The sequence below is a fragment of the Oratosquilla oratoria genome, chromosome 42 (genome assembly GCF_046742065.1).
Source record: "Oratosquilla oratoria isolate Oo_2021 chromosome 42, ASM4674206v1, whole genome shotgun sequence".
In the NCBI taxonomy this organism is placed as follows: domain Eukaryota; kingdom Metazoa; phylum Arthropoda; class Malacostraca; order Stomatopoda; family Squillidae; genus Oratosquilla; species Oratosquilla oratoria.
Genome location: NC_134818.1, coordinates 18281150 through 18293649, shown reverse-complemented (window position 1 = coordinate 18293649; position 12500 = coordinate 18281150).

The window sequence follows — 12500 nt, the reverse complement described above, 5'->3', positions numbered from 1 at the left end:
TTTTGAGACGGGGGCGGAGAACCCCCCCCGGATAATTATTGCTTCTCGTCTCGGGAAATAGCTGCCTTTATGACGTCAGAACTTTTTTTTTCCAGATATCAGATACGTCCGTACGTGACCAAAGGTAACTGGTTCCAGTTTGTAGGGGAGAATATCGATAGGTCTCCAATATTCATTGCAGTCTGTCCTTTCAATATATCCTTGAAAACACATATAAGCACGAGTCAAATATTCCAAAGGGTTAATCAATATGACTAACATTTCGGCATTTATGTAACTTTTCCTGATCTGAATAAAATCACATGGTGACTTTCAGAGTCGAGCTAGCTCTAAAATATTAAAGCATAAAGCAATCTCGTATGTTTTTTTTTCTAATATCAAATGCATTTACCATTGCGTGCAGTTCTGTAATGGTAGATTTGCTTTGCATAATATTTCTTATATCCAATTCTGTCTTTTGTCTTTATTACTTTCCAGATTAAAAAATGTAATTTTCATTTTATTCTTTTATTATATAAACTCTTTTTTGTTATCTTATGTAGATTTATATTTGAGTATTTCATGTTTGTCTGCGCTTTCATGTACGTGTGTGTGTGTTTGTAAGTATTTGTATTTGTTTTTGTGTATATGTGTGCGTATATGTGTATGTATACGGGTATATTTCTGTTAATATATCTACAGATATGAATGATAATACACATCTGTCTCCATTTTTATTAGCCCTTTTGCAGAAAGATAGTAATTTGTAATGTCATAATAGCCATTCGTTAAAATTTTTGCGACAATATTCTCCTGACTTTGAGAGGAAATGAATTTTTTTTCCTGTCGTAATTCCAAAGTACAGTGCCATCTCTCTCGCCTGCAAACAGAGCTTATGTTGATACGTAGCGAAGTCATGAAATTTGACGATCCTTGCGAGTTCCTACATTCTTGTTTACTTCATATGTCTACTCCGCTTTGTTCTCGTCCTCTTACCTCTTCTCCTTCCCAGTTTAATCTTGTTTCTCTCATTCCTTCTCTCCTTTATTCCAATCCCTGTGCCTTTCTCCTCATTTCCTCTCTAATCCTATTTCTCCTCTTCTCCTGCCTCATCTCTTTACTACTCTTCCTCCTATTCTCCTGCCTCATCTCTTTCCTACTCTTCCTCCTCCTCTGATCTTCCTCTTCTTCTTTCCTTTTCCTTTCCTCCTTTTCCACTTCCTTTTTTTCTTTCTTCTCCTTCTCCTTTCCTTCCTTCTTACCTTACTCTTTTTTATCCACTTCGTCTGCCTCATTATCCCTTTCTTCTTTCTCTACTTCCTTTTACTGTCCTCTCCTTTTCCTTCCGATCTTTTTTCTCAAGCGATTCCTCCATTTTTTTCCTTTTCTTTTCATTCTTTTCTTTTTTCATTTTTTATTCTCCCCTTCTCCATACTCAAGTTTCTCTTTCTCTCCTCATTCATTCTTTGTCTACCTATGTTCTCCTATTCCTCTTTCGTGCCTTCTTTCTTTCCAACTTTACTGACGCTTCAGATACACTTATTCTCCTTTTTAATGTCTCATTTCTTGTGTTTATACTTAGATTTTCTCATATCTATCTCTCTATTTTTTCAATTTTCTCGGCTCCTTTTCCTGCTTCATATCCAATGGCTCTCTGCACTTCTTCAATCCTCCAGTCCCCCTCAACTTTTTCTGTCTGGGCCTCTGTCTCTCAGGCAAATGAAGTAGTCTGACATAACCCAGATATTAAAAAGTATGAAAAAATATGACACTGCTCGATGAACTTTGTCTAGCTTCTCGACTGCAGTACCTGTTTGCTCTACTACTTTCCACAACTTTTATTTTCTTTCTTCATTTTTCCTTTCCTCTCCTCTTCTCTCCTTTCCGTTCCTCTCCATTTATTTACTTTCCTATTTTCTTCTCGTCTCTCCACTCATCTTCTCTTTTCACTTTTCTTTTCTTCAACGCCTCTCTTCTCTCGTCTCCTCTCCTCTCGTCTCATTTCCTCTCTCCCCCTAGCCTCTACTCTCCTCTCTTTTCCTCAACTCCTCTCTTCTCTCGTCTCTTCTCCTCTCTTCTCTCGTCTCTTCTCCTCTCTTCTCTCGTCTCTTCTCCTCTCATCTCATTTCCTCTCTCTCCCCATCCCTCTACTCTCCTCTCTTTTCCTATTTTCTACTCTTGTATTCCTCTTTTCCTCAACCCCCTCTTCTTTCCTCCTCTTTCTTCTCTCCTCATTTCTCTCTTGTGGTCGTGACCTCTTCGACAAAAAGGAAATCGTCAGAAAATTTTGTCCCACGACTTCGGACTAATGGCGTCTGGGGTCCTTCCAGGTCCTCCCATTTGCTTATTGGTACTGGATTGGTATTGGATATAGAACCTATACGACTCATTATTGTTTTCACTATCATGATTGGCTCCGACATCGTCGTCATCGTCGTCGTGGTCGTGGTTGTCGTCGTGGTCGTCGTCATCGTTTTCCTCTTCGTCGTCGTCGTCACCATTTTCCTCTTCGTCGTCGTCGCTGTTGTCGCCGCCGCCATAATTATATTTTTCTTATTTCTTCTATCCCTCCTCCTTTTCGTATTCATTCTCCCAATTTCTTGTCCTCATCATTATCTTTATCCTCTTCTTCTTCCTCCTCTTCCACATTGTTAAGCTCTTCGTCCTCATCATCATTTGTTTTTCCTTTCCATCATCTTCTTACTTCTCCATTATTGCATCTACTGTGTCTTTCTTCTTCTTTTATAAATTACTAATTCTTATAAAATCAGCTACTTCCCTCTCCACTCTCTCCCGCTTTTCATTGTGGTCCTCCTCATCTCGGTCTTCTCCCTTTTCATCTCTCCATACGATCTCCTCTTTCCCTTTCTTATAGAATCCTTTCTACATATGCCCATCCCACATTTTGTTTAACTCCGCGTGGGACTTTTCCTTTCTCTCTGGGTATCGGCAACTTATTTGACTAATCTCCGCATCACGTCCGTGCTGGGAATGGTGTTCATTTTCCCCTTTGTTCGCGTCTTCTATTTCCCTTTCTTCGGCGTCATCGACTTCGTTCTTCCCGCCGTTTCTCTTTGGTCACGCGGGAGGATGAGGAAGAGGAGGATGAGGAGGAGGAGGAGCTCTTGCCGTTCTTGTCGTCGTGGTCGTGGCTTCCGCCTTTGATCCATGACGTCACTGGTGGTCGTCCTCTTCCCCCTCCTCTCCGTCTCCCCCTTGTTATATAAGCCTTGATCCCGGCATTAGAGTTTTTCCAGGTTCGACTCAATTTGCCCCTCCCCACTTTTTTATGTATTTTTCCCCCCAGGACAATACTTCGGTTTTAACTTTTTCTTCTTTTCACGGGGGGCGTTGCTTTTCTTGTTCTCTCGTGTCATTTCTCCTGACCTAGTTCTTCCTCGTATTTTCTTCCTCCCTCTCTGTATCTCATATTATCCATTTACCCATTCGTCTACTTATTCATCTATCCATCCGTCATCCTACCCATCTATTCACAAGTTCATCTACCCTTTTATCTCGTATCTACCTACCCATCAATCTACAATTCCATTCATCTATCCATCTATCCATTTATTCATCTGCCCATTTATCCATATATCGATCTGTCCATGTACCCATTTGTCCATCCATCCATCCATCCATCCATCCATCCATCCATCCATCCATCCATCCATCCATCCATCATCCATCCATCCACCATCAACCCATTCATTCATCTATCCATTATCCATCCGTCCATCCGTCCATCCGTCCATCATCCATCCGTCCATCTATCCATCCGTCCATCTACTCATTACCTATCCATCCATCCATCCATCCATCCATCCGTCCATCCGTCCATCCGTCCATCCATTCATCCGTCCATCATCCATCTGTCCATCTATCCATCCGTCCATCTATCTATTACCTATCCATCCATCCATGCATCCAACCATCCATACACCCATCCACGCATCCATGCATCCATCTACCCATCCATCCGTCCATCCATCATCCGTCTATCCATCCATCCGCCCATCTATCCATCCATCCATCCATCTATCCATTATCCATCCATTTATCCATCCATCCATCTACCCATCCATCCATCCACCCATACATCCACCTATCCATCCATCCATCCATCCATCCATCCATCATCCATCCATCATCCATCCATCATCCATCCATCATCCATCCATCATCCATCCATCATCCATCCATCATCCATCCATCATCCATCCATCATCCATCCATCATCCATCCATCCATCCATCCATCATCCATCCATCCACCATCAATCCATCCATTCATCTATCCATCCATCCATCATCCATCCATCATTCATCCATCCACCATCAATCCATCCATTCATCTATCCATCCATCCATTTACCCATCCATCCATTTATCCATCATCCATCCATCCACCCATCCATCCATCCATTCATCCATCCATCCATCCATCCATCCATCCATCCATCCATCCATCCATCCATCCATCCATCCACCCACCATCAACCAATCCATTCATCTATCCAACCATCCATCTACCCATCCATCCATTTATCCATCATCCATCCATCCATCCATCCATCCATCCATCCATCCATCCATCCATCGATCGATCCATCCATCCATCCATCCATCCATCCAACCATCTACCTGTATATCCATCCATCCATCTACCCGCTTATCCATCCATCTACCCATCTACCCACCTATCCACCAATAGTGTATATCCATCCACAGATGTTTACTCCGTTCACAGCAATGTTTCATCAATGAAAGTCCTTTGTCCCACTGGCGTTGTCTTATCCTTGACCTCTCTGTTGTGCTCCTCTTTTTTTTTTTTTTTTTTTTTTTTGAGGGGGGGGGCTTCAGATCCCCTTACGATCTCTTTCATGCCTTTGTCTAGCTGATCTCCTGTGCATTGACCTTTTTTTTCTCTTTCGTTTTTCTTATGTTCCAATCTCGTTTGTGTGTTTGCCTTCTTTGACCAGATTCCCAAATTGTATTTTTTTTTTATCGTGAGCTGATCCTTGCGCCTTCGATGGTTTTCTGATATTTTCTCAAATTCATGAGGGCTTCTGTGTATTACGTCCTTTTTACACTCGGTTAATCTCTGTTTCTTTTCGTTCTTCATGTCCTCTATCTATCTGACTTTTGCTGTCCGATCAATGTCTACTATATCTTTATCATTTCATTCGTATAATTTTATTTTTTATTCTATTCGACGGCGGGTAACATCTCCCACCTTTTTCACTCTTGTTTTTTTTTTTTAAATAATTAAAAGATATCATCCTTTATCTGTTATGTATAATTTGATTATATTTCCAGATTTTCTTTATATATGGGATTGGATATGAGACCTGTACACACTCCATTCTTTATTCCATATAAATCTATAAGGGCGAAGTTTAGCAGATATAATTATTTAACATTAACTTGTGCGAATTATATAATTACATCATCGTGTTTTATGTTTCTTGTCTTTTCCATGTTCTGCCGTCTCTCTTTCCGCTAGAACCTCCTGTGTTTTTTGTTCATATGCATACATACACGTTCACTTTGTTCTTGTTGAACTGTTTATTAACTTATGAACGATCTACTTTTTTTCTCACACATTTTCATTTTTATTTTTCTTCCATTTCTCAAAGTATTAAGTTATAATTTCATTATAGCTAATGCACTTTTATTTCCCTTGCAATCTATTAGCATCTTTTCCGACCTCTTCTGTTTATATGTTCTCCTTTATTTTTGTTTTAAGTTTTAAAGGTTCCTGCTTCATCTCCTGTCTCCCTCCGTACGACTACCTAACCTTATTTTTCTGTTACGTTTATCAGATTCCTGCGCACTCTTTCAATGACCAAACCTGAAGCCTCCCCAGCTTTTTGTCTTTATTTTTCTTTGCCCAGTCCCTCGCTCCTCTTGTTGCTCTTTGATCCTCGAGTCTTATGATTTGTGTTGTCCTCATTGTCCCTTTGATCAAAACATATAAAACTCTCTTGTCCAGCTTTTTGTTGTATTATTTATCACTTAGATATTTGACCTATTCACTAATTCTATTTGCTCTGTATCTGCATCTATGCTTGATCCATTTACTTTTTATTTCATTTGTTTTTTCTCTAGATAATTTTGTCAATTTGCAGTTGTTTTCTCTTTATTTGATATATTTTAAATTATTTTTTAATTGGGATAGTAAGCTGATATTGTTCAGATTATTATACCTACAACATCTTAGTAACAAAAGATAAAATAAAAAAGACAAAGAAAATTCTTTGTTTAATTCATTCCAGCTGATATTGTTCAGATTATTATACCTACAACATCTTAGTAACAAAAAAATTAAGTAAAAAAAAAAAAAAAAATCCTTTGCTTAATTCATTCCAGCTGTCGTTTGAGTAATGGCGCTATTATTAAATCCACAATTATATGTAGAAAGAATAGTTTCTGATGAACCCAGGGTAGTCCATAATCATATAGACTAGACATTCATCACTGGCACAAGGGTCTTAAGTGTAATTGTATAACTTCTTTAACTCTATTCTGCCATTTAACTGATTGTTCTACAACTAATTGAGTGACAAGATAATAACAATAGTGGCTGAAGTGCACCAAGGCTGTCTTTTTCCCACCTACATACAGACTATATACGAATGACCATCTAGAACTGACTTAAATATACAATCAAGTCCTTATCCATCCTCTCTTATGTGGACGACGATAAACACATAAGGAGACACACAATATAGAAGGGAGCTTTACACAAAATGAAAAACCTATTTGACTTTATACACGCATGAGAGAAGGAAGGATATCAATATCAACGCGTGGAAATGCAAAAATGCCTACTTTCATTGCAGCAAAACCAACAGAACAATCATAAGAATACCTCTTTAAAAAAAAAAAAGAAAAAAAAAATCCAAGTGAATGGTTATGCCAATATACTTGGAAACATACTGCTTGGAAGCATACTGGACCTGAACTACTTTCGTAATCAAAGATCGAGGGCTAAGACTGCGTTGGGCAGACTGAAGAACTTCAAAGGTACGACATTGCTCACCAAACGTCGACTGTACCTAGTGCTCCACAAACAACTAATCTATTAAGAAAGGTTTACAACTACCTTTCATTTCATCAAAATTAATCAAATTCAAGCTTTCTGACTCGTTTCGCTACACTGCAAACCTTAAAACACTAAATCAACACATACACTCCAATCCAGACATCTTGGAAGAGTTCATGCCAAGCACAAATATCTGATACGACACATAACACCAAGATCCCACAGCACAAACTACATGTTTTCTGATCCCTTCTCTTTACACATATACACAAGAAGGTGTGTCTGAATTATATCTTTTTACCAATCATGGCTGATCTGGGTTGATTGTGAAATGTGCTGTATTTTTCTCCGAGTACCATCGCATAATTTCTCTAATAATTTTATAGTAGTGTGCCAGCGGAAATAGGATAAGTTTGGGACGCTGGTCATTTTGAAGTTATCACGATTGTCGTATCTATATGCATTTTATAATTTGGGTATTTGATCTATATTATTTTCATCACATATACACAGAATTTTTATGTTGTCTCACATCAACTCGCTCCTCGTTGCTAACAGACATACACCACATGAACAATACCACTCCCACAAACACAGACAGCTACACATAGTTTTTCTTCTGCTGAAGTTCACTTCCTTTTCGTTTTTCTCTTCCTTCTCATTAAAAAAGTCCGTCTTTCTGCCTATCTCTACTACTAAATCTCAACCTTCCTTCTCGCTTTGTTGGTAAATTTAATGAACGCCTGCTCACTCCTTCTTTTATCCCCTGAGGCTCGACAAATAAAGGACTAGAATTTATTCACTGGTAATAGTTCTTTTTGCACACAACTATTGTTTTGTTTCCTTACAGATTCTTCTTCTCCCATAAATACAAATCTTGTGAGAATGGTAGGACTAAACATGATCCTATTTATCATGAGTGAATAAGTTTTTTTGTATTAATAAATTTCTTTTCTATTCTAGTTTATATTTCAAACATAACGTTTCAATTCCTTCATCGATGTGTGTCATATATCTTTTCTTTCTTTTCATCAACTAATTATGTGATACCTTGTCTATTGTTCTATTCTTCTACTCGTCTTCGTATGTGCACGTAGGTGTGTATATGTATTTGTATGTGTGTGTATGTGTTTGTGTGTGTATATATGTGCATGTGTGTTTTTGAGAGCCAATATCTTATTTCTTATCATAATTTTCTTTGTAAACCTTTTCATCCTCATCACCTTAAAAAAAAAAAAATCTTGTTTCTATTCTTCTGTTTGTCTCGAACACAACACCCGTATTTTGAAAAAGTTGCACCTCGCAAGAATTCTTTTTGTCTTCTCTGGTCTTTGCCCACGAATATTCTTTGTTGTTGTCTTCGGGATCCAGAAGCGGAGCTCTTTATGCTCCAGTCCTTATTTCTCTTCCAGTAACATTCGGCCTCATTTCTGTTTTTCTTCCGCGTCCCCCATCTCGGTTCTTGTACTTGTCGGCTTGATGCTGTTTTCTTTACATTTTGGTGCTCTTTCCCTTCCCTCCCTCTCTCTGTCTCTCTTTCTCTTTCTCTCTCTATCTATCTATCTCATCCCCTCTCTGTCTCCTTCTCTTTCCCTCTCTCTTTTGTCTTTTAAGGTTCTTGTTCTTCGTGTATTTCTGAATGTCCTTCGCAACACAGCTGAATCAAAGTGCCTGTTGTTAGCAAGGACAAAATCTTAATGCCTCACTGTCATACCATCCATTTTCTGAACAAATACCTTTGTAAGAATCAGCAAATACGCTCACTCTTTCCTTCTGCAGGGAAAGTCTGAAAATTCCTTCCTTTTGATTTCTTTCCCCTTATTTTTTATGTTTTGTTTTATTCTTGTTTTGCAAAAGCGGAATATGAAGACACTTCCTACCCTCTAGCACTTGATTTCACAGGTTATTTTGCGTATATCTTCAATCCATTGCCCAAATTTTGTAATACCCAGGGAATATGTCTTTATTTGTATATATTCCTATCATGTCTATAAATTTCATGGCTCCAGTAACCACTAGCATGAAGGAAGTGATATAAACATCGTAGGAGAAATAAAAGACATTTGTGATGTGTCCTTTGTTTATCTTTGTTTTATTTTTTTCAAAAGATCTTGGTGTTGTATTAACTGAGGGACACGAAAGGAATCTCAAGTATTCACATGACAACTTTTATTTCTTGTAAATATATGGACAAAACAGATTCTGTAGCCTCACACACAAGCAAAACATTGGGATCAAAGGTAAGGGAGACAGTGGAGGAGGAGAACAAGAACCAGGGAAAATGGTGGAGATCAAGTATAGGGAGGGGAGATAGAATGAGGAAGAAAGAGAAAATGGGAAAAGAAAACGGGGCGGTGGTGTAGGAGGAAAACGAAAACTATGAATATATCATGATATGAGAAGAATGACAAGGAAGATGAGAGTGAAGGCAAAGATGAAAGTGAGGATGAGGACGGAGATGAGGATGAGAATACAGACGAAGATGAGGATGTGGTAAAGGTGAGGATTAGAATGAAGAATAGGATGATGATTAGGATAGATATGGGGATGAGGGTAAGAATGAGTGAGTGTGTTGATGAAAAGCAAAATTAGAATGTGAGGAAGAGGAAGAACAGAAAAAAGGAAGTGGGGGAAAGAAGGAGGAGGAGGAAAAGGAAATGAAGGAGAAAAGGAGTAGAAGGAGGACGGGATAGGAAGGAGAACGAAAAAGAGGAGGAAAAAGAAGAGGAAGAGAAGTAGTAGAAGTACGAAAAAAGAAGAGGAAGAAAAAAGGTGGAGCGTTATTAGTGTTATTAATGTTAGTGTTGTTATTACTATCATAATCATTAGTATTATCTTCCGTTAATCTTGTCAGCATTATCATGGCTGATGTCATCATCATAATCATAAACATCATCATCATCATCCGTCGATCCATCATCATTATCATCCATCGACCCATATTCATCATCCCTCCATCCATATTCATCATCTGTCGATCCATCATAATCATCCATCGATGCATCATCATCCGTCGATCCATATTCATCATCCGTCGATCCATATTCATCGTCCGTCGATCCATCATCATCATCATCATCATCACCATCATCCAATCCATCACCCATCATCCAATCAATCACCCATCATCCAATCCATCACCCATCATCCAATCCATCACCCATCATCCTTCAGTCCATCACCCATCATCATCATCATCCTTCAGTCCATCATCATCATCCATCAACCCAACAACATTCATCCACATTATCATCCATCAACCCATCCATCATCATTCATTCATCCATCCATACATCATCTATCGACCATCATTATCCATCGATCCATCATCATCACCCAATCATCCATCATCACCCATTCATCCATCATCATCACCCATTCATCCATCCATCATCATCTATCAATCACCATCATCATTCATCCATCGTCATCATCCATCCTCCTCCTCATCACCCATCATTATCATCCGTTATCATTATCATCTATCATGAATATCATCCCTCATCATTATTACCCATATCATCATCATCATTATCATCCATCATAATTGTTACAACCATCCATCATCATCTTCATCTATCATTCATCATCATCATCCATCATCATTATTATCATCATTATTGTTATTACTTTAGCATTATCATCAGTTACTATTATTGTGGGATTAGGATTAGGAAAAGGAATTGAATTGTAGTTATGATTATGGGCATGATTATGGTTACGATAATGATGATGATGATTATTATGATGATGATTTTGATTGTGATGATTACTGTATGGTGTTGATTATGGAAAAGGATTAGAATTACGATAAGAGTTAAGTCAAGGATCAGGAATAGGATTAGAAATGGGGTTAGGATTAGCATTAAGGTTATATACAAGAAAAAAGGACGGCCTCAGGGGGCGAAACACTACTAAGGATTGACAACAGGAGCTTCAATGCATCTTGGAAAAACGTCTTTAAGAAAATACAAAGGTCAAAGTCTTAAAGAAGAAAGTGATTATATCGGAAAGTCTCTTATTTTTATTTATTTATTTATTTATTTTTACCTTTCTACTCTTCTTCAGATGGAGAATGTACGATGGGATAAAAAATGAGCCAGTGGCTCTTCACTCTGAAAAGGTGATTTGGTCTTCAAGTAAATATGTGTTCTTGTACAGTTGGCAAGACTGCTGCATGTCCACTTACGCGCGCAGTGTGGGTAATGTGCGTGTGCTCTAGTGTAGCGTAATTTGAGAGGAACAGATTAGGATGTTAAATATGAACCACCTTTGCGCGAGTGCGCGCGCGCGCACACACACATACGCGTATATATATATATATATATATATATATATATATATACATATATATATATCATGTTTCGGTGGACCACACAAAAACTTTGCCAACTGGTCTCAACGAAGGACCTGTACCAACAGGAACTCTCGCACCTTCGTGTGTAAGACAAATATCTCCTTCAGTGTATATGGAATTACGTGATTTTCTGTGTGAGACACTGGAATCGTATCGTATCACAGATACGTATAAAGAAATCTGTATGTAATGGTGATTATCTGAATCATGGCAAATTTTGTGTAATATATGTTTGTGTGGCGGTAAGAGATTTTGTATCATAATAACCATTCTAAGTGAGAAAAAAAAAGTCCTGTGTTTATTTTCTTGTTACAAGTTTGTGTGTGACGAAACGGCTTGTCCAGCTTTCTACCTATTGCGTTATGTGTCTTTGCTAACAAATCAATTGTATTGTGGCAATCATCATACAAATAAAACAATAACAATGTCCAAGTGCTATGGGGAAAGTTCTTTTTTTTATCTGGTTTCGTTTCAGAAATATATAATTTCATTGTATCTTTCTTGTCATTCAGTTTATGATACTCATTTTATCCTTCTTATATAAAGACATGGATTTAAATTCAAACTGATTCCTTTGGGCTGCCCAGTCTATTTTGTCTAATAGAATATATTTCTCACTCAAAATGAAAATGTTTCTGTATAGGTTTTACAGTGGGTTTGTTTATGTGATACGAATTATACAAATTTTGTTTGTTGTACGAATTCGATAATGCTGCCACACATGTATGAATATATTTGATATGAATGGCCTCCCTTAATATTTAAATGGAAAAATCTCACACTTTTTTCTATTTGACACGGTGCATCTCTATGTGTATAGAATTATGCTTTAGTTAAAAGAATTCTGTTTCGATATAACTTTCGTTGATATATTCCGTACCACATTCCGTATCATATTCCACTCATAAAGTTGATAAAAAAAATTGTTTCATAAGAATTCTTGAAAAGCTGATAAGTTATGTCATCTATAGATTCTGAGGCACAAAATGTAGGATCTTTATGCTTTTAAAAGTTGACAGTCATTAAAGAAATATTTGGAATTCTGATTTACATTCTTCTGATTTTTAACCTCAACAAAACCCAATCCATTGCAAAAACAATATTTTGAGGACCATGG